Source organism: Phyllobates terribilis, unplaced genomic scaffold (genome assembly GCF_046119375.1).
Source record: "Phyllobates terribilis strain yellow unplaced genomic scaffold, ASM4611937v1 Scaffold_38__1_contigs__length_12584779, whole genome shotgun sequence".
Classification (NCBI taxonomy): Eukaryota; Metazoa; Chordata; class Amphibia; order Anura; family Dendrobatidae; genus Phyllobates; species Phyllobates terribilis.
The window spans coordinates 1,360,001-1,381,628 of NW_027362798.1; the positions used below are offsets into that span (position 1 = coordinate 1,360,001).

The 21,628-nt window shown below is 48.5% G+C and overlaps 9 non-coding genes across 9 annotated transcripts; all 9 read left to right on the forward strand.

Moving 5' to 3' along the window:
- Window positions 1-2,033: 2,033 nt before the first annotated feature.
- LOC141183338 (U2 spliceosomal RNA) lies at window positions 2,034-2,228 on the forward strand. Its single transcript, XR_012258321.1, has one exon. It is a non-coding gene; the product is annotated as a U2 spliceosomal RNA (small nuclear RNA).
- A 1,115-nt stretch (window positions 2,229-3,343) lies between these two features.
- On the forward strand, window positions 3,344-3,534 carry LOC141183661 (U2 spliceosomal RNA). The gene has a single exon (XR_012258492.1). It is a non-coding gene; the product is annotated as a U2 spliceosomal RNA (small nuclear RNA).
- Window positions 3,535-4,649: 1,115 nt separating this feature from the next.
- Window positions 4,650-4,840, forward strand: LOC141183622 (U2 spliceosomal RNA). Its single transcript, XR_012258457.1, has one exon. It is a non-coding gene; the product is annotated as a U2 spliceosomal RNA (small nuclear RNA).
- An 8,970-nt stretch (window positions 4,841-13,810) lies between these two features.
- On the forward strand, window positions 13,811-14,001 carry LOC141183624 (U2 spliceosomal RNA). The gene has a single exon (XR_012258459.1). It is a non-coding gene; the product is annotated as a U2 spliceosomal RNA (small nuclear RNA).
- A 1,115-nt stretch (window positions 14,002-15,116) lies between these two features.
- On the forward strand, window positions 15,117-15,307 carry LOC141183625 (U2 spliceosomal RNA). The gene has a single exon (XR_012258460.1). It is a non-coding gene; the product is annotated as a U2 spliceosomal RNA (small nuclear RNA).
- A 1,115-nt stretch (window positions 15,308-16,422) lies between these two features.
- On the forward strand, window positions 16,423-16,613 carry LOC141183168 (U2 spliceosomal RNA). The gene has a single exon (XR_012258171.1). It is a non-coding gene; the product is annotated as a U2 spliceosomal RNA (small nuclear RNA).
- Window positions 16,614-17,728: 1,115 nt separating this feature from the next.
- Window positions 17,729-17,919, forward strand: LOC141183626 (U2 spliceosomal RNA). The gene has a single exon (XR_012258461.1). It is a non-coding gene; the product is annotated as a U2 spliceosomal RNA (small nuclear RNA).
- A 1,115-nt stretch (window positions 17,920-19,034) lies between these two features.
- LOC141183255 (U2 spliceosomal RNA) lies at window positions 19,035-19,225 on the forward strand. The gene has a single exon (XR_012258250.1). It is a non-coding gene; the product is annotated as a U2 spliceosomal RNA (small nuclear RNA).
- A 1,115-nt stretch (window positions 19,226-20,340) lies between these two features.
- On the forward strand, window positions 20,341-20,531 carry LOC141183256 (U2 spliceosomal RNA). The gene has a single exon (XR_012258251.1). It is a non-coding gene; the product is annotated as a U2 spliceosomal RNA (small nuclear RNA).
- The last annotated feature ends 1,097 nt before the right edge of the window (window positions 20,532-21,628 follow it).

Sequence of the window (21,628 nt, forward strand, 5' to 3'; positions counted from 1 at the left end):
TAAGGGTAGACAGCTGCTCGTTCCACCCCACCCCCCGCCTTAATTGGTTCTCCTCCCTTCCAACGGTGTTGAGGCGGGTGGGAACAGCAGGGGGTGAAGGTGCTGTGTTTAAAGAGGTGGAGTTATGCAGATCTAAAACGCGTGGATTGCAGCAGCAGCAAGCCGAAAAGTGCAGGCATGTAAGGGATCTAGAGGTTGACAACATGTCTTCTTAACGGGAGTCCAGGAGCTCATCTCCACAAATGGACTTTTCAGGATCCTTGGGTGGCTCCGTAGTTTGAAACCAATTCTGGTTATCGCTTCTCGGCCTTTTGGCTAAGATCAAGTGCAGTGATCTAGCGGCTGCTGCCTTGGTCTTGGCTGAGAGGTGCTCGGGGTACCCGGCTCCTTGGCCTGGGGGGATCGCTCTGTTTTTCAGCAGGGCTTCACCTCCCTGCTGCTATTAGGGAGTCGGATTAGTCCCCGGGCAACGGGAGGCGATCATCTACCTGGCACTTCGGTGTTGAAGGTTTCTATTGAGAAGAGGAGAACCTGTTTGTGAAGAAGATGTCTGCAGCATCACATGAAGGAGAGGAAGATCATGTGCCTGAATTCGCTAAGGTGCAGAATTCTATTCGTTTGGTTGTTCAGGAGAACTTTCGAGATCAAAAGGATTTTAGGTATGTGATGAGTCAAGTTCTTGTGGATCTTTTTGGTTTGAAGACAGAAGAAGTGTTGGCGATAATGGACTACCCCAGGAGGGGTGTTTATGATATAGTTTTTGTTGACAAAGTTTTTTTTGAAGGATATCTAAGGAAAATGACTGCAAGCCAGGATAAAAGAATGGAGGGGATAAGTGTAATGCCACACTTCCCCGTTAGAGATAAATGGATCATTGTTAAAATGTACTCTCCATTGGTGGACGAAGAGGATGTTCTTACATTTTTGGAGTTTTTTTGTTTGTCAGTAACACCAAAAGGGAAGATTTATAATGAATTTGGTTTTTGGACTTCGAAGTGGAAATTTTTGGTCCGTTTCAAAGAAGATGAGCAGGGGACTGTGTTGCTTCCCCCAGCTAGGTTTAAGTTGGGTAATATAAATGGTGATATTTTTTTCAGTGGTATACCCACTTTTTGTCGAGTTTGTCGTCAATACGGGCATGGAAAGGAAAATTGTTCGGGTGGTGTATGTGGTTTTTGCAAAAAAGGTGATCATGAGTCAAAGGATTGTAAAGATCGGAGGAAGTGCAACTTGTGTCAGGAAGATACGCATGTTTTTAAGAATTGCCCAAAGAGGAAAAGAAATAAAGAGAAGGAGGTAGTGGTTAAAAAGGTTTTGGTAGAGAGAAAGGAGGAAAGTGTAGAAAAGGTGTTGGTGGTAAAGGGAAAAGAAAGCAAACCTGTAGGAGTGCAGAGGGAGATGGAGAAAACAAGAGTAGATTGGGGGGATAGGGTAGAGAGTGAAATGGGAGGTGTAAGTCAGGGAACTGGCCGTGGTAAGGTTAAAAAGCAAGAAAAGAGAAAGGAACAGGAAGTGGAGGTGGCAATGGAAGAAAATATAGTTGTTTTTCAACAACCTATGTTTATAAAGAATGCAGAATATTTTAACCGGTTGTACCGTAAGTTGTATGATGAGAAACGTTTGGACTATCTTATAGAGAATGTTAGGAAAGAACTAATAAGAGATAAAAATGTTTTTTGTGTGAAATATAGAATACCAGATGGTGTATCGAAACAAGTTTTTTCAGCATCAAGGGTTGAAGATTTGTCCCTTAAGGTTCTGAGTTGGGTTGGGGTTCATGCTTTTGATAATGGTTACAAGTATTTTACTTGATGTTATTACTGTTGTTAATACAGTTATAATTTAATTTTTATTTTTTTGGTATCCATTCAGGTTCTGAAGCATTTCTTTCTTTGTAAGTATTGTTGTATTTTTGTAATTTTTTTTTCTGACATTAAAAGTACCAAAACCTGATGATGATTTAAGTTGGAGTCCACGTCTTGTCTCCCTTTGGGGAGAAGAGGACTGTGGAGTGGACTTTAATTTTAACCTGAATAGGTTTTAAAAAAAAAAAAAAAAAAAAAAAAAAAAAAAAATCTGTTCTTATCAGTTTAATATCTGATACGTCCCCTATCTGGGGACCATATATTAAATGGATTTTTAGAACAGGGAGATGGAAAAAGAGCTTGCTCTGTCCACTCCACGCATTGACCTGGTATTGCAGTATCTCCAGGACCGGTGCACCCCTTCTTTAATGCAGTTTCTAAAATCAGAAAGAATTGAATTCAATGTTTTTTGTTCATTTTGCTTGTTTGTCGGATTTTGGGATGGACTCTTTGGCTTTGCTTTTCTTCTCCTCATTGGATTTTTCATGTTCAAAGTTGCAGAAGCCAGATTACAAGCTCATTTTGGTTCAACTTCAGCAACTGTGCATTGCATTGCCATGTAATGTGATGCAATGCTATCTTTCTAGCTCTCCCTTTTTACTTCCTTTTGGATAAACAGACATATTAGGCAAGCATTTTGGAGCTTTCACCTAAATAACTACAGGTGGTGAGATAAGCTGCACAATATAATTGACCTTTCAGTATATTGTTGCACACACACCATCTATTTAGCAAATGCCCTTGTTATCAACAGCAGCCTTTTAAACTCACCTGAGCTAACAGGTATGTGCGCTGGTTACTCTGCTGCGCTTAAAATTTCTTTTTTGGTTTGCTACAATGCCTTTTCTGAAACGTTGTCTCCCTCTGCTGGAACACTGACTTCTTTCATTTAATGCCTGCAGACTATAAAAGAGAACCCAACCCAAAAAGTTTGGTTGATTAGTCTGTGGCATTCTGTTAAACTGTTGCTTATGGCGGTCTCTGTGAGCTTCTCAGCGACATTCAGCCAGCCAGGTATCCTGCCTGCAGTAGATGGAATGTGGCAATGGAACGCTGGCTGCGCGTGTCATAATAGGCTCTGAGCCTTTATATACCTGTGCACAGCAGCAGCCACCTTCAGTCTGCTGCTGGACAGCCAGCAGCAGCAGCAGCAGGAGAGGTATGTAATCAGGAGCCCTCCTGCTAAGGGTAGACAGCTGCTCGTTCCACCCCACCCCCCGCCTTAATTGGTTCTCCTCCCTTCCAACGGTGTTGAGGCGGGTGGGAACAGCAGGGGGTGAAGGTGCTGTGTTTAAAGAGGTGGAGTTATGCAGATCTAAAACGCGTGGATTGCAGCAGCAGCAAGCCGAAAAGTGCAGGCATGTAAGGGATCTAGAGGTTGACAACATGTCTTCTTAACGGGAGTCCAGGAGCTCATCTCCACAAATGGACTTTTCAGGATCCTTGGGTGGCTCCGTAGTTTGAAACCAATTCTGGTTATCGCTTCTCGGCCTTTTGGCTAAGATCAAGTGTAGTATCTGTTCTTATCAGTTTAATATCTGATATGTCCCCTATCTGGGGACCATATATTAAATGGATTTTTAGAACAGGGAGATGGAAAAAGAGCTTGCTCTGTCCACTCCACGCATTGACCTGGTATTGCAGTATCTCCAGGACCGGTGCACCCCTTCTTTAATGCAGTTTCTAAAATCAGAAAGAATTGAATTCAATGTTTTTTGTTCATTTTGCTTGTTTGTCGGATTTTGGGATGGACTCTTTGGCTTTGCTTTTCTTCTCCTCATTGGATTTTTCATGTTCAAAGTTGCAGAAGCCAGATTACAAGCTCATTTTGGTTCAACTTCAGCAACTGTGCATTGCATTGCCATGTAATGTGATGCAATGCTATCTTTCTAGCTCTCCCTTTTTACTTCCTTTTGGATAAACAGACATATTAGGCAAGCATTTTGGAGCTTTCACCTAAATAACTACAGGTGGTGAGATAAGCTGCACAATATAATTGACCTTTCAGTATATTGTTGCACACACACCATCTATTTAGCAAATGCCCTTGTTATCAACAGCAGCCTTTTAAAATCACCTGAGCTAACAGGTATGTGCGCTGGTTACTCTGCTGCGCTTAAAATTTCTTTTTTGGTTTGCTACAATGCCTTTTCTGAAACGTTGTCTCCCTCTGCTGGAACACTGACTTCTTTCATTTAATGCCTGCAGACTATAAAAGAGAACCCAACCCAAAAAGTTTGGTTGATTAGTCTGTGGCATTCTGTTAAACTGTTGCTTATGGCGGTCTCTGTGAGCTTCTCAGCGACATTCAGCCAGCCAGGTATCCTGCCTGCAGTAGATGGAATGTGGCAATGGAACGCTGGCTGCGCGTGTCATAATAGGCTCTGAGCCTTTATATACCTGTGCACAGCAGCAGCCACCTTCAGTCTGCTGCTGGACAGCCAGCAGCAGCAGCAGCAGGAGAGGTATGTAATCAGGAGCCCTCCTGCTAAGGGTAGACAGCTGCTCGTTCCACCCCACCCCCCGCCTTAATTGGTTCTCCTCCCTTCCAACGGTGTTGAGGCGGGTGGGAACAGCAGGGGGTGAAGGTGCTGTGTTTAAAGAGGTGGAGTTATGCAGATCTAAAACGCGTGGATTGCAGCAGCAGCAAGCCGAAAAGTGCAGGCATGTAAGGGATCTAGAGGTTGACAACATGTCTTCTTAACGGGAGTCCAGGAGCTCATCTCCACAAATGGACTTTTCAGGATCCTTGGGTGGCTCCGTAGTTTGAAACCAATTCTGGTTATCGCTTCTCGGCCTTTTGGCTAAGATCAAGTGTAGTATCTGTTCTTATCAGTTTAATATCTGATACGTCCCCTATCTGGGGACCATATATTAAATGGATTTTTAGAACAGGGAGATGGAAAAAGAGCTTGCTCTGTCCACTCCACGCATTGACCTGGTATTGCAGTATCTCCAGGACCGGTGCACCCCTTCTTTAATGCAGTTTCTAAAATCAGAAAGAATTGAATTCAATGTTTTTTGTTCATTTTGCTTGTTTGTCGGATTTTGGGATGGACTCTTTGGCTTTGCTTTTCTTCTCCTCATTGGATTTTTCATGTTCAAAGTTGCAGAAGCCAGATTACAAGCTCATTTTGGTTCAACTTCAGCAACTGTGCATTGCATTGCCATGTAATGTGATGCAATGCTATCTTTCTAGCTCTCCCTTTTTACTTCCTTTTGGATAAACAGACATATTAGGCAAGCATTTTGGAGCTTTCACCTAAATAACTACAGGTGGTGAGATAAGCTGCACAATATAATTGACCTTTCAGTATATTGTTGCACACACACCATCTATTTAGCAAATGCCCTTGTTATCAACAGCAGCCTTTTAAACTCACCTGAGCTAACAGGTATGTGCGCTGGTTACTCTGCTGCGCTTAAAATTTCTTTTTTGGTTTGCTACAATGCCTTTTCTGAAACGTTGTCTCCCTCTGCTGGAACACTGACTTCTTTCATTTAATGCCTGCAGACTATAAAAGAGAACCCAACCCAAAAAGTTTGGTTGATTAGTCTGTGGCATTCTGTTAAACTGTTGCTTATGGCGGTCTCTGTGAGCTTCTCAGCGACATTCAGCCAGCCAGGTATCCTGCCTGCAGTAGATGGAATGTGGCAATGGAACGCTGGCTGCGCGTGTCATAATAGGCTCTGAGCCTTAATGTGACACCCCAGGGGTCTGGTTGCCACAGTAACGTAATGTTATGTCTGAGAGCAGGTGGGAGGTCCTTTGGTCAGGGATCCTGTGCATGCCACACCTCCTGCCCAGTCTTGGGAGGGGAAGAACTTCCCCTGTATAAACCCGGGGCTGAGGCAGGGTGAGTCAGACAAGGAGAGTGGAGACAAGAAGCAGCATAGGAAACAATAGGCTTACAAGGAGTCAGGGGCTGGCAGCTGCAGAGCTTGCCCTGACTAAGAAGATTCTTTACCGGACCCGGAGTCCGAGGCTGTGGGGACTAACTCCTGCCCAGCAGCAGAATCCGTCAGGCAGGGGATTTCAGGTCCTCTGGCCCAGAAGCCCGAAGGCACGGTCACACGCGTGGGACCAGCACCGCCATCGTGGAGCGGAAGCCATTAGAAGGCCCCGAGTCACCGGCCATACGGGTGAGCACCACACGGTACACTCAGGGACGTGGGCTACTTACATCAGCTGCTAGCAAGGTAGCCAGAAGAGTACAGTCAGTTTGGGAGGCCTACAACTACGCCTGGCCAGGGGAGATCCCATCTGCTCAAAGACTGACCAGGCCCCGTTTGCTAGCAAGTACTCCGGGAGGGTCTGTCGTTGTTACCAGTAAAGACCCTGAACTACACCGTAACGTCTCTGAGTGGTTCCTGCTACCCCCATCATCCACGTCGGCTGCCCTGAGGCCATACCCCTCCCGTTGGGGGTTATACTATCACGCTGCACAATCCTACCACCGGCCTCAGCGGTCTGCCCTGCAGCAGCAGCTCCCTGGCTGCTCTCAACGGGTGGCGTAGTCATCAACTATTTACTACTAATAGACTGCCGTCTAGTTTGACTCCCTGGGCACGGACCGGGTCACCGCCACGAGACTACAACCCTCCACTGATCCGGCTCCGGGTAGGCTCCCGCGCGCGCAGCGCAGCGCGACACAGGCCCAGGGGCGCGTCAACTATGGCGTAGTCGGCAGGATTTCGTGCCCGCAACCACCGGGTACTGCGTGCCTGAAAAGCAAAGACTGTTCAAACTTACCAGTGGTGAAGATTCCCGCTATCCGTGGAGGTTTCCCGCCATCCGGCGCCATCTTCTACCTTCTTCCCGCCATCGGTGAAGTTTCCCGCCATCCGGCGCCATCTTCGGCCTTCTTCCCGCCATCCGTGGAGTTTTCCCGCCGTTGGACGCCATCTTGGGGACGCCGCGCGGGAAGAAGAGGGGCGTGGACTCTGAAAGCGCGCGAGAACTGAAGCCCCGCCTCACGTCCGGACGTTGCGTAAGGTCCTGGAAGGAGCCCAGCAGACGCCGACGTCACAGGAGCGCGACGGAAGGTCCTCAACCCTGACGATCCACTGCGGAGCCGCGGCCTACGGAAGAGGATCATCGCAAGGTAGGCCACGGTCCACTAGGGGGGAGGAAGATGTCGGATACGGAGGAGAGCTTCACTGCCCCAACCCCCGCCAGCGCTACCGCTGCTGCAGTTATGCCCTTCACAATGCCCTATATCCCGGGAGCAGCTTGGCTACCCCAGTACTCAGGGGAGTCCCATACCCTGCATGACTTTAGAGAAAAGCTGGATAGCCTCTTCCAGGTGTACCCCCTCACAGAAGAGCAAAAAGTGAGCATCCTGGTGGCCCAACTAACCGGGGCAGCCAAAAGGGAAGTAAAATCCTGGCCACCTGGGAGGAAGACTGTCGCAGGAATACTAACCCGGCTGAAGGACACCTTTGATACCCGCACCTCAGCCGAGATTAAGCTTAGATTCTACGGGTGCAAGCAGCGAGCGCATGAGAGTATAAGGGACTATGCACTAAACCTACAAGAGGCCCTGAGGGCCATAAAGCAGACCGACCCTGATGGGGTGGGAAACGAGGACAGGCTGTTGACTGAACAATTTATAGAGGGTTTATATTGCAATGCCCACCGAACCCAGTTGCGGGCAATGGCCTTACAGGATCCCCATCTGGACTTTGCACAGTTCAAGGACAGAGCCATCCGGGTGCTCCGAGAACCGGCACCAGGTGGCGTTGTGACCCACAGACGCCCCACTACCACTTACTATCAGGAGGCGGCGCCCTTGTCAGCAGGGCCTGTGGGAGCTGATGCGCAGGCTTTGGACAATGACCCGGCTCCAGACCTACACCATCAGGTCCAAGAGCTAGTTAAGAGCGTTGCTGCGCTAACCCGAACTGTGCAGTCTTTACAGGTTTCCACCCCAGGGAAGATCCAGCTGGCATCCGGACCGGAGGACATCCCGTGGCGTCGACCAAGGAGGACCCCACCGGCCAGAGGAAGACCCAGTGACCGATACAGCGAGGACGGACGACCCATCTGCCGCCGCTGCAATCAACCCGGACATATGGAAAGGTACTGTTCTTTAAACGGGCACAACCTGGGGTAGAGGGCCAACCCCCAGGAAAAAGATCACCAGGCCCATCGAACTGGCGCGACAGATATGTGGGAGGACGTCCAGTCTTGCCTGTGGTACTGGATGGCATTCCCATGAGTGCCCTACTGGATACCGGGTCACAGGTCACCACCATCCCGTACGTGCTCTTCAAGCAGTACTGGAATGACTCGGATATTACCCGCTACCCTGACGACGACTTGAGTATCATCGCCAGCAATGGCCAGCCCGTGCCACAGATCGGATTTAAAGAGGTGACCCTCAAAATCGGTAGAGTCGAACTGGCCGCACAGGGACTGATCATTGTAGATATTGATAAACATGAGAGTCACCCAAAAATAACTCTAGGAACTAACGTAATTGAAAATTGTCTTGCAGAGGTGATTTTCCTTTTACAGCAGGTTGCCAAGAACGCCAGCTCCGGCGAGCAGCGGGTGCTCCAGAAAGAGATCCGGGCACTGATGCAACGGCAACAAGTGGAACTCTCCGGCGGTGAGATTGGTAGCGTAAGAATGTGTGACCCTTTTCCTATTGCCATGCCCCCAAAAAGTGAAATGATGATTTGGTGCCGGGCAGCTATTGGTCTGAGAGGTAGAGATTACCAGGCAATGGTAGAACCAGTTTACTCAGACAGTAGGCCCACCATTTTGACAGCACGGGGGGTGGTCAATGTACGCCATGGGAGGGTGCCCGTTCGCATAATAAATATCGGGGAGAGGGAAGTGTACCTGCCCCGGTATGCCACGCTAGCCAAATTATATACCACTAATCAAAATTCTATACAATCTGTGGAACCCTTGCCTCCATCTCACCCGGAGGAAGGTAACGGCTCTAAGAAAGACATGGAGGACTGGTGTCAGCAACTACATTTGGGTACTGATTCCACTCCCTCACATCAGAAACAAGGAGTCTATCGGGTGGTTCAAGAGTATGAGAGAGTGTTTAGTAAACACCCGTTAGACTTTGGGCGGGTCAAGGGGGTAGAACACCGCATCCCCACGGGAGATCATCCTCCCATAAAAGAGAGGTATCGACCCGTACCCCCTGCACACTACCAACACGCCAAGGGGATGCTTCGAGACATGAAGGAGGCTGGGGTAATCCGGGATAGCTGTAGCCCCTGGGCAGCCCCACTAGTTTTAGTCAAAAAGAAAGACAACACCATGAGGATGTGTGTAGATTACCGGAAAATCAACCGTATCACACACAAGGATGCGTACCCCTTACCAAGGATAGAGGAGTCATTGGCTGCTTTAAGATCTGCTAACTTCTTCTCTACCTTGGATCTCACTAGCGGGTACTGGCAGGTTCCTGTAGCAGAGGCGGACCGGGAGAAGACCGCATTCACCACCCCGATGGGACTTAGCGAGTTCACCTGCATGCCGTTCGAACTCTGCAACGCCCCAGGAACCTTCCAACGATTAATGGAGTGCTGTCTGGGCCACAGAAACTTCGAGACGGTCCTGTTGTACCTGGACGATGTCATCGTATACTCCAAAACTTATGAGGACCACCTGAAACACCTGGCGGAGGTGTTCGAAGCTCTGGCGAGTTACGGCCTAAAGGTGAAACCCTCCAAGTGTCACCTCCTGAAACCAAAGGTGCAATACCTGGGACACGTGGTGAGCGCTGACGGAGTGGCTCCCGACCCCGATAAGATCACCGCAATTAAGGGATGGCCAAGCCCCTCCAGCATAAAAGAAGTGCGGCAGTTCCTAGGGTTGGTAGGCTACTACCGAAGGTTTATTCCCGGTTTCACCAAAAAGGCAGCGCCGATGCAGGACCTCCTGATAGGCCAGTCCCGGAAGGCCAAGAACCAGAAGCCGCCCTTCAAATGGGAAGAGCTGGAAGAAGAGTCCTTCCACCAGCTGAAGATGGCCCTCACGGGGGACGAAATCCTGGCGTACCCGGATTATAGCCAGCCCTTTATCCTCTACACCGACGCCAGTAACATCGGGCTAGGAGCCGTACTGTCCCAGATCCAGCAGGGGAAGGAACGAGTAATCGCCTACGCCAGCCGAAAACTGCGACCCACCGAAAGGAACCCCGAGAATTACAGCTCATTTAAGTTAGAGTTCCTGGCCGTAGTATGGGCAATCACTGAGCGCTTTAAGCATTACCTCGCTTCTTCCCGGTTCACCGTGTACACGGATAACAACCCGCTGACACACCTGGACACGGCAAGACTCGGTGCCCTGGAGCAGAGGTGGATGGCCCGTCTGTCCAACTACGAGTTCACAATTAAATACCGGGCAGGACGCTCCAATACCAACGCGGACGCCCTGTCCAGGATGCCCAACCTGCCGGACGAAGGAGAAGATCCGGAGGGACTGGAAGAAGTTGAACTCCCTGCGTTCCACCGTCATGGGACTATCCAGTATTCCCACCTGGTAAGGGGTAAGCAGGCTGCTACGTTGAACCCCTTACCCCACTACAACTGGGCGGAAACGCAAGACAGTGACCCTGCCGTCCGACTGGTGAAGGAGATGCTGACTCGGCCGGAGGCTCGCCTTGAACCAGACGCTCCGGAGGAAGCCAAACAACTATGGGCGGAGAAGAGTCGACTATTCCTTTACAAGGGGAAGTTGTGCCGCAGAATGGTCAACTCCCGGACGCATGAACTACTCTGGCAAGTAGTGGTGCCCCGAAGAGACGCAGCCATGGTGATGGAGGCATACCACGACGGAGCTGGACACTTCGGGTGGAAAAAGCTGGAGTTCCTGCTGCGCGAGCGGTTCCACTGGGTAGGCATGAGGGGAACCATCGAGAAGTGGTGCAGAGACTGTGGCCCGTGCAATTTGAGAAGGAAGGACCGGGCCAGCCAGAAGACTCCCCTGCAGTCCATCGTCACCCGGCAACCATTGGAACTGGTAGCCTTGGATCATGTAAAACTGACCCCAAGCAGAAGTGGCTACGTCTACGCGTTAACCATCGTGGATCATTACTCCCGGTTCTTGGTTGTCGTCCCCGTCAAGGACTTAACGGCTCAAACAGCAGCTAGGGCCTTCCAGCAGCACTTCTGCCGTCCACACGGGTACCCGGACCAAGTGCTGACGGACCAGGGACCTGCCTTTGAAGCGGAGGTCTTCCAGGAATTCTGCAATCTGTATGGCTGCCGGAAGATAAGGACGACACCCTACCATCCGCAAACTAATGGACTTTGTGAAAAAATGAACCAGGTGGTAATGGATCTTCTAAAAACATTGCCCCTGGAAGAACGCAGTCTGTGGCCTGAGAAGTTGCCCGATCTGGTGGACCTATACAACCACATCCCGGTAGGTTCCACCAACTGTACCCCGGCTTACCTAATGAGGGCGAGACCTGGTAAGTTACCTGTTGACCTGGAAATGGGAGTCCTGACACCTGAGGACACTTCACCAGAAACAGACTGGGACACACAGAGGCAGCAGCAGTACCGGAGAGTACAGGAGAGCGTGGAGCGAAGTCTCTGTCAGGCTAGGGAAAGACAAGAGAAGACTTACAACCAGTATGCTCCCGCTGTTCCCCTGGTACCCGGAGAGCAGGTCTTGAAGAGGAAAAGACGGCTCCACAAGTTGGATGACCAGTGGGAGAAGGACCCGTACACCGTACTGCCCTCAAGCCACGAGAACCCGAAGGTCTGTACCATCAGTAAAGACGGAGGGGAAACCACAGCCATTGTATCCCGGGACCACCTGAAGAAGTGTCCCGAACAACTGAGGAACCCTGAAGAGGAACAAGAAGACCATCGACCCGTGGGAGAAAGGGAAGATATGGTTAGTACCGTGCTCGGGGACTTCCCTCGGTCTTGGACTCAAGTCAATGGTGCAGTTGTGGTACCCGTACTCACCTTCCTCCAACCATCATCCCAAGAACCTACGGAGCAACGGGTAGAGCTGGAAGAACAGCCGGTCCAGGAGGCAGAAGACTCCACACAAGTAGAACAGGGGAATCAACCCTCTGCTTATAGTGAGCCTGCCGTACCCCTAGTGAGACAAAGAGCCGGTAGACAGCTGCCCAGTTTACCCTTGACAGCTCCTACACCCTGTAGTTCAGGGCCAGACAGTCAGCTCCGTAGGTCCACTAGGGCCACTAGAGGCCAGTTACCCGCACGTTGGAGGATCTAAATGTTTAAGCTATTTTATAATGTTTACCTGTCTATAGTTGCTTGTGTGTAATTTTGTATTTCTAGTTGTTTTTAGGAATCCTTGGTGGATTTACCGGGAATCCTTGTATATAGTTGGAGCGTAACCCAGGATGGACTAAAGACTGTCAAGGACTCGGGGTAGAACAGACCCCTACCTGGTTACGTCTCCCTGTGTTGGTGAAATGGACACCTTGCTTTCTTCAGAGACTGCACCCGGTTGCGGACACGCCGTAACCATCTTTATGTGTTTTCTTATTGTATTATTAATGTTTTGCCTTGTTATGTTTTCTAAATGTGTTTAGTCCCGGAGTACTAAATTTTACTAGGGGGGAATGTGACACCCCAGGGGTCTGGTTGCCACAGTAACGTAATGTTATGTCTGAGAGCAGGTGGGAGGTCCTTTGGTCAGGGATCCTGTGCATGCCACACCTCCTGCCCAGTCTTGGGAGGGGAAGAACTTCCCCTGTATAAACCCGGGGCTGAGGCAGGGTGAGTCAGACAAGGAGAGTGGAGACAAGAAGCAGCATAGGAAACAGCAGGCTTACAAGGAGTCAGGGGCTGGCAGCTGCAGAGCTTGCCCTGACTAAGAAGATTCTTTACCGGACCCGGAGTCCGAGGCTGTGGGGACTAACTCCTGCCCAGCAGCAGAATCCGTCAGGCAGGGGATTTCAGGTCCTCTGGCCCAGAAGCCCGAAGGCACGGTCACACGCGTGGGACCAGCACCGCCATCGTGGAGCGGAAGCCATTAGAAGGCCCCGAGTCACCGGCCATACGGGTGAGCACCACACGGTACACTCAGGGACGTGGGCTACTTACATCAGCTTCTAGCAAGGTAGCCAGAAGAGTACAGTCAGTTTGGGAGGCCTACAACTACGCCTGGCCAGGGGAGATCCCATCTGCTCAAAGACTGACCAGGCCCCGTTTGCTAGCAAGTACTCCGGGAGGGTCTGTCGTTGTTACCAGTAAAGACCCTGAACTACACCGTAACGTCTCTGAGTGGTTCCTGCTACCCCCATCATCCACGTCGGCTGCCCTGAGGCCATACCCCTCCCGTTGGGGGTTATACTATCACGCTGCACAATCCTACCACCGGCCTCAGCGGTCTGCCCTGCAGCAGCAGCTCCCTGGCTGCTCTCAACGGGTGGCGTAGTCATCAACTATTTACTACTAATAGACTGCCGTCTAGTTTGACTCCCTGGGCACGGACCGGGTCACCGCCACGAGACTACAACCCTCCACTGATCCGGCTCCGGGTAGGCTCCCGCGCGCGCAGCGCAGCGCGACACAGGCCCAGGGGCGCGTCATTTATATACCTGTGCACAGCAGCAGCCACCTTCAGTCTGCTGCTGGACAGCCAGCAGCAGCAGCAGCAGGAGAGGTATGTAATCAGGAGCCCTCCTGCTAAGGGTAGACAGCTGCTCGTTCCACCCCACCCCCCGCCTTAATTGGTTCTCCTCCCTTCCAACGGTGTTGAGGCGGGTGGGAACAGCAGGGGGTGAAGGTGCTGTGTTTAAAGAGGTGGAGTTATGCAGATCTAAAACGCGTGGATTGCAGCAGCAGCAAGCCGAAAAGTGCAGGCATGTAAGGGATCTAGAGGTTGACAACATGTCTTCTTAACGGGAGTCCAGGAGCTCATCTCCACAAATGGACTTTTCAGGATCCTTGGGTGGCTCCGTAGTTTGAAACCAATTCTGGTTATCGCTTCTCGGCCTTTTGGCTAAGATCAAGTGTAGTATCTGTTCTTATCAGTTTAATATCTGATACGTCCCCTATCTGGGGACCATATATTAAATGGATTTTTAGAACAGGGAGATGGAAAAAGAGCTTGCTCTGTCCACTCCACGCATTGACCTGGTATTGCAGTATCTCCAGGACCGGTGCACCCCTTCTTTAATGCAGTTTCTAAAATCAGAAAGAATTGAATTCAATGTTTTTTGTTCATTTTGCTTGTTTGTCGGATTTTGGGATGGACTCTTTGGCTTTGCTTTTCTTCTCCTCATTGGATTTTTCATGTTCAAAGTTGCAGAAGCCAGATTACAAGCTCATTTTGGTTCAACTTCAGCAACTGTGCATTGCATTGCCATGTAATGTGATGCAATGCTATCTTTCTAGCTCTCCCTTTTTACTTCCTTTTGGATAAACAGACATATTAGGCAAGCATTTTGGAGCTTTCACCTAAATAACTACAGGTGGTGAGATAAGCTGCACAATATAATTGACCTTTCAGTATATTGTTGCACACACACCATCTATTTAGCAAATGCCCTTGTTATCAACAGCAGCCTTTTAAACTCACCTGAGCTAACAGGTATGTGCGCTGGTTACTCTGCTGCGCTTAAAATTTCTTTTTTGGTTTGCTACAATGCCTTTTCTGAAACGTTGTCTCCCTCTGCTGGAACACTGACTTCTTTCATTTAATGCCTGCAGACTATAAAAGAGAACCCAACCCAAAAAGTTTGGTTGATTAGTCTGTGGCATTCTGTTAAACTGTTGCTTATGGCGGTCTCTGTGAGCTTCTCAGCGACATTCAGCCAGCCAGGTATCCTGCCTGCAGTAGATGGAATGTGGCAATGGAACGCTGGCTGCGCGTGTCATAATAGGCTCTGAGCCTTTATATACCTGTGCACAGCAGCAGCCACCTTCAGTCTGCTGCTGGACAGCCAGCAGCAGCAGCAGCAGGAGAGGTATGTAATCAGGAGCCCTCCTGCTAAGGGTAGACAGCTGCTCGTTCCACCCCACCCCCCGCCTTAATTGGTTCTCCTCCCTTCCAACGGTGTTGAGGCGGGTGGGAACAGCAGGGGGTGAAGGTGCTGTGTTTAAAGAGGTGGAGTTATGCAGATCTAAAACGCGTGGATTGCAGCAGCAGCAAGCCGAAAAGTGCAGGCATGTAAGGGATCTAGAGGTTGACAACATGTCTTCTTAACGGGAGTCCAGGAGCTCATCTCCACAAATGGACTTTTCAGGATCCTTGGGTGGCTCCGTAGTTTGAAACCAATTCTGGTTATCGCTTCTCGGCCTTTTGGCTAAGATCAAGTGTAGTATCTGTTCTTATCAGTTTAATATCTGATACGTCCCCTATCTGGGGACCATATATTAAATGGATTTTTAGAACAGGGAGATGGAAAAAGAGCTTGCTCTGTCCACTCCACGCATTGACCTGGTATTGCAGTATCTCCAGGACCGGTGCACCCCTTCTTTAATGCAGTTTCTAAAATCAGAAAGAATTGAATTCAATGTTTTTTGTTCATTTTGCTTGTTTGTCGGATTTTGGGATGGACTCTTTGGCTTTGCTTTTCTTCTCCTCATTGGATTTTTCATGTTCAAAGTTGCAGAAGCCAGATTACAAGCTCATTTTGGTTCAACTTCAGCAACTGTGCATTGCATTGCCATGTAATGTGATGCAATGCTATCTTTCTAGCTCTCCCTTTTTACTTCCTTTTGGATAAACAGACATATTAGGCAAGCATTTTGGAGCTTTCACCTAAATAACTACAGGTGGTGAGATAAGCTGCACAATATAATTGACCTTTCAGTATATTGTTGCACACACACCATCTATTTAGCAAATGCCCTTGTTGTCAACAGCAGCCTTTTAAACTCACCTGAGCTAACAGGTATGTGCGCTGGTTACTCTGCTGCGCTTAAAATTTCTTTTTTGGTTTGCTACAATGCCTTTTCTGAAACGTTGTCTCCCTCTGCTGGAACACTGACTTCTTTCATTTAATGCCTGCAGACTATAAAAGAGAACCCAACCCAAAAAGTTTGGTTGATTAGTCTGTGGCATTCTGTTAAACTGTTGCTTATGGCGGTCTCTGTGAGCTTCTCAGCGACATTCAGCCAGCCAGGTATCCTGCCTGCAGTAGATGGAATGTGGCAATGGAACGCTGGCTGCGCGTGTCATAATAGGCTCTGAGCCTTTATATACCTGTGCACAGCAGCAGCCACCTTCAGTCTGCTGCTGGACAGCCAGCAGCAGCAGCAGCAGGAGAGGTATGTAATCAGGAGCCCTCCTGCTAAGGGTAGACAGCTGCTCGTTCCACCCCACCCCCCGCCTTAATTGGTTCTCCTCCCTTCCAACGGTGTTGAGGCGGGTGGGAACAGCAGGGGGTGAAGGTGCTGTGTTTAAAGAGGTGGAGTTATGCAGATCTAAAACGCGTGGATTGCAGCAGCAGCAAGCCGAAAAGTGCAGGCATGTAAGGGATCTAGAGGTTGACAACATGTCTTCTTAGCGGGAGTCCAGGAGCTCATCTCCACAAATGGACTTTTCAGGATCCTTGGGTGGCTCCGTAGTTTGAAACCAATTCTGGTTATCGCTTCTCGGCCTTTTGGCTAAGATCAAGTGTAGTATCTGTTCTTATCAGTTTAATATCTGATACGTCCCCTATCTGGGGACCATATATCAAATGGATTTTTAGAACAGGGAGATGGAAAAAGAGCTTGCTCTGTCCACTCCACGCATTGACCTGGTATTGCAGTATCTCCAGGACCGGTGCACCCCTTCTTTAATGCAGTTTCTAAAATCAGAAAGAATTGAATTCAATGTTTTTTGTTCATTTTGCTTGTTTGTCGGATTTTGGGATGGACTCTTTGGCTTTGCTTTTCTTCTCCTCATTGGATTTTTCATGTTCAAAGTTGCAGAAGCCAGATTACAAGCTCATTTTGGTTCAACTTCAGCAACTGTGCATTGCATTGCCATGTAATGTGATGCAATGCTATCTTTCTAGCTCTCCCTTTTTACTTCCTTTTGGATAAACAGACATATTAGGCAAGCATTTTGGAGCTTTCACCTAAATAACTACAGGTGGTGAGATAAGCTGCACAATATAATTGACCTTTCAGTATATTGTTGCACACACACCATCTATTTAGCAAATGCCCTTGTTATCAACAGCAGCCTTTTAAACTCACCTGAGCTAACAGGTATGTGCGCTGGTTACTCTGCTGCGCTTAAAATTTCTTTTTTGGTTTGCTACAATGCCTTTTCTGAAACGTTGTCTCCCTCTGCTGGAACACTGACTTCTTTCATTTAATGCCTGCAGACTATAAAAGAGAACCCAACCCAAAAAGTTTGGTTGATTAGTCTGTGGCATTCTGTTAAACTGTTGCTTATGGCGGTCTCTGTGAGCTTCTCAGCGACATTCAGCCAGCCAGGTATCCTGCCTGCAGTAGATGGAATGTGGCAATGGAACGCTGGCTGCGCGTGTCATAATAGGCTCTGAGCCTTTATATACCTGTGCACAGCAGCAGCCACCTTCAGTCTGCTGCTGGACAGCCAGCAGCAGCAGCAGCAGGAGAGGTATGTAATCAGGAGCCCTCCTGCTAAGGGTAGACAGCTGCTCGTTCCACCCCACCCCCCGCCTTAATTGGTTCTCCTCCCTTCCAACGGTGTTGAGGCGGGTGGGAACAGCAGGGGGTGAAGGTGCTGTGTTTAAAGAGGTGGAGTTATGCAGATCTAAAACGCGTGGATTGCAGCAGCAGCAAGCCGAAAAGTGCAGGCATGTAAGGGATCTAGAGGTTGACAACATGTCTTCTTAACGGGAGTCCAGGAGCTCATCTCCACAAATGGACTTTTCAGGATCCTTGGGTGGCTCCGTAGTTTGAAACCAATTCTGGTTATCGCTTCTCGGCCTTTTGGCTAAGATCAAGTGTAGTATCTGTTCTTATCAGTTTAATATCTGATACGTCCCCTATCTGGGGACCATATATTAAATGGATTTTTAGAACAGGGAGATGGAAAAAGAGCTTGCTCTGTCCACTCCACGCATTGACCTGGTATTGCAGTATCTCCAGGACCGGTGCACCCCTTCTTTAATGCAGTTTCTAAAATCAGAAAGAATTGAATTCAATGTTTTTTGTTCATTTTGCTTGTTTGTCGGATTTTGGGATGGACTCTTTGGCTTTGCTTTTCTTCTCCTCATTGGATTTTTCATGTTCAAAGTTGCAGAAGCCAGATTACAAGCTCATTTTGGTTCAACTTCAGCAACTGTGCATTGCATTGCCATGTAATGTGATGCAATGCTATCTTTCTAGCTCTCCCTTTTTACTTCCTTTTGGATAAACAGACATATTAGGCAAGCATTTTGGAGCTTTCACCTAAATAACTACAGGTGGTGAGATAAGCTGCACAATATAATTGACCTTTCAGTATATTGTTGCACACACACCATCTATTTAGCAAATGCCCTTGTTATCAACAGCAGCCTTTTAAACTCACCTGAGCTAACAGGTATGTGCGCTGGTTACTCTGCTGCGCTTAAAATTTCTTTTTTGGTTTGCTACAATGCCTTTTCTGAAACGTTGTCTCCCTCTGCTGGAACACTGACTTCTTTCATTTAATGCCTGCAGACTATAAAAGAGAACCCAACCCAAAAAGTTTGGTTGATTAGTCTGTGGCATTCTGTTAAACTGTTGCTTATGGCGGTCTCTGTGAGCTTCTCAGCGACATTCAGCCAGCCAGGTATCCTGCCTGCAGTAGATGGAATGTGGCAATGGAACGCTGGCTGCGCGTGTCATAATAGGCTCTGAGCCTTTATATACCTGTGCACAGCAGCAGCCACCTTCAGTCTGCTGCTGGACAGCCAGCAGCAGCAGCAGCAGGAGAGGTATGTAATCAGGAGCCCTCCTGCTAAGGGTAGACAGCTGCTCGTTCCACCCCACCCCCCGCCTTAATTGGTTCTCCTCCCTTCCAACGGTGTTGAGGCGGGTGGGAACAGCAGGGGGTGAAGGTGCTGTGTTTAAAGAGGTGGAGTTATGCAGATCTAAAACGCGTGGATTGCAGCAGCAGCAAGCCGAAAAGTGCAGGCATGTAAGGGATCTAGAGGTTGACAACATGTCTTCTTAACGGGAGTCCAGGAGCTCATCTCCACAAATGGACTTTTCAGGATCCTTGGGTGGCTCCGTAGTTTGAAACCAATTCTGGTTATCGCTTCTCGGCCTTTTGGCTAAGATCAAGTGTAGTATCTGTTCTTATGAGTTTAATATCTGATACGTCCCCTATCTGGGGACCATATATTAAATGGATTTTTAGAACAGGGAGATGGAAAAAGAGCTTGCTCTGTCCACTCCACGCATTGACCTGGTATTGCAGTATCTCCAGGACCGGTGCACCCCTTCTTTAATGCAGTTTCTAAAATCAGAAAGAATTGAATTCAATGTTTTTTGTTCATTTTGCTTGTTTGTCGGATTTTGGGATGGACTCTTTGGCTTTGCTTTTCTTCTCCTCATTGGATTTTTCATGTTCAAAGTTGCAGAAGCCAGATTACAAGCTCATTTTGGTTCAACTTCAGCAACTGTGCATTGCATTGCCATGTAATGTGATGCAATGCTATCTTTCTAGCTCTCCCTTTTTACTTCCTTTTGGATAAACAGACATATTAGGCAAGCATTTTGGAGCTTTCGCCTAAATAACTACAGGTGGTGAGATAAGCTGCACAATATAATTGACCTTTCAGTATATTGTTGCACACACACCATCTATTTAGCAAATGCCCTTGTTATCAACAGCAGCCTTTTAAACTCACCTGAGCTAACAGGTATGTGCGCTGGTTACTCTGCTGCGCTTAAAATTTCTTTTTTGGTTTGCTACAATGCCTTTTCTGAAACGTTGTCTCCCTCTGCTGGAACACTGACTTCTTTCATTTAATGCCTGCAGACTATAAAAGAGAACCCAACCCAAAAAGTTTGGTTGATTAGTCTGTGGCATTCTGTTAAACTGTTGCTTATGGCGGTCTCTGTGAGCTTCTCAGCGACATTCAGCCAGCCAGGTATCCTGCCTGCAGTAGATGGAATGTGGCAATGGAACGCTGGCTGCGCGTGTCATAATAGGCTCTGAGCCTTTATATACCTGTGCACAGCAGCAGCCACCTTCAGTCTGCTGCTGGACAGCCAGCAGCAGCAGCAGCAGGAGAGGTATGTAATCAGGAGCCCTCCTGCTAAGGGTAGACAGCTGCTCGTTCCACCCCACCCCCCGCCTTAATTGGTTCTCCTCCCTTCCAACGGTGTTGAGGCGGGTGGGAACAGCAGGGGGTGAAGGTGCTGTGTTTAAAGAGGTGGAGTTATGCAGATCTAAAACGCGTGGATTGCAGCAGCAGCAAGCCGAAAAGTGCAGGCATGTAAGGGATCTAGAGGTTGACAACATGTCTTCTTAACGGGAGTCCAGGAGCTCATCTCCACAAATGGACTTTTCAGGATCCTTGGGTGGCTCCGTAGTTTGAAACCAATTCTGGTTATCGCTTCTCGGCCTTTTGGCTAAGATCAAGTGTAGTATCTGTTCTTATGAGTTTAATATCTGATACGTCCCCTATCTGGGGACCATATATTAAATGGATTTTTAGAACAGGGAGATGGAAAAAGAGCTTGCTCTGTCCACTCCACGCATTGACCTGGTATTGCAGTATCTCCAGGACCGGTGCACCCCTTCTTTAATGCAGTTTCTAAAATCAGAAAGAATTGAATTCAATGTTTTTTGTTCATTTTGCTTGTTTGTCGGATTTTGGGATGGACTCTTTGGCTTTGCTTTTCTTCTCCTCATTGGATTTTTCATGTTCAAAGTTGCAGAAGCCAGATTACAAGCTCATTTTGGTTCAACTTCAGCAACTGTGCATTGCATTGCCATGTAATGTGATGCAATGCTATCTTTCTAGCTCTCCCTTTTTACTTCCTTTTGGATAAACAGACATATTAGGCAAGCATTTTGGAGCTTTCGCCTAAATAACTACAGGTGGTGAGATAAGCTGCACAATATAATTGACCTTTCAGTATATTGTTGCACACACACCATCTATTTAGCAAATGCCCTTGTTATCAACAGCAGCCTTTTAAACTCACCTGAGCTAACAGGTATGTGCGCTGGTTACTCTGCTGCGCTTAAAATTTCTTTTTTGGTTTGCTACAATGCCTTTTCTGAAACGTTGTCTCCCTCTGCTGGAACACTGACTTCTTTCATTTAATGCCTGCAGACTATAAAAGAGAACCCAACCCAAAAAGTTTGGTTGATTAGTCTGTGGCATTCTGTTAAACTGTTGCTTATGGCGGTCTCTGTGAGCTTCTCAGCGACATTCAGCCAGCCAGGTATCCTGCCTGCAGTAGATGGAATGTGGCAATGGAACGCTGGCTGCGCGTGTCATAATAGGCTCTGAGCCTTTATATACCTGTGCACAGCAGCAGCCACCTTCAGTCTGCTGCTGGACAGCCAGCAGCAGCAGCAGCAGGAGAGGTATGTAATCAGGAGCCCTCCTGCTAAGGGTAGACAGCTGCTCGTTCCACCCCACCCCCCGCCTTAATTGGTTCTCCTCCCTTCCAACGGTGTTGAGGCGGGTGGGAACAGCAGGGGGTGAAGGTGCTGTGTTTAAAGAGGTGGAGTTATGCAGATCTAAAACGCGTGGATTGCAGCAGCAGCAAGCCGAAAAGTGCAGGCATGTAAGGGATCTAGAGGTTGACAACATGTCTTCTTAACGGGAGTCCAGGAGCTCATCTCCACAAATGGACTTTTCAGGATCCTTGGGTGGCTCCGTAGT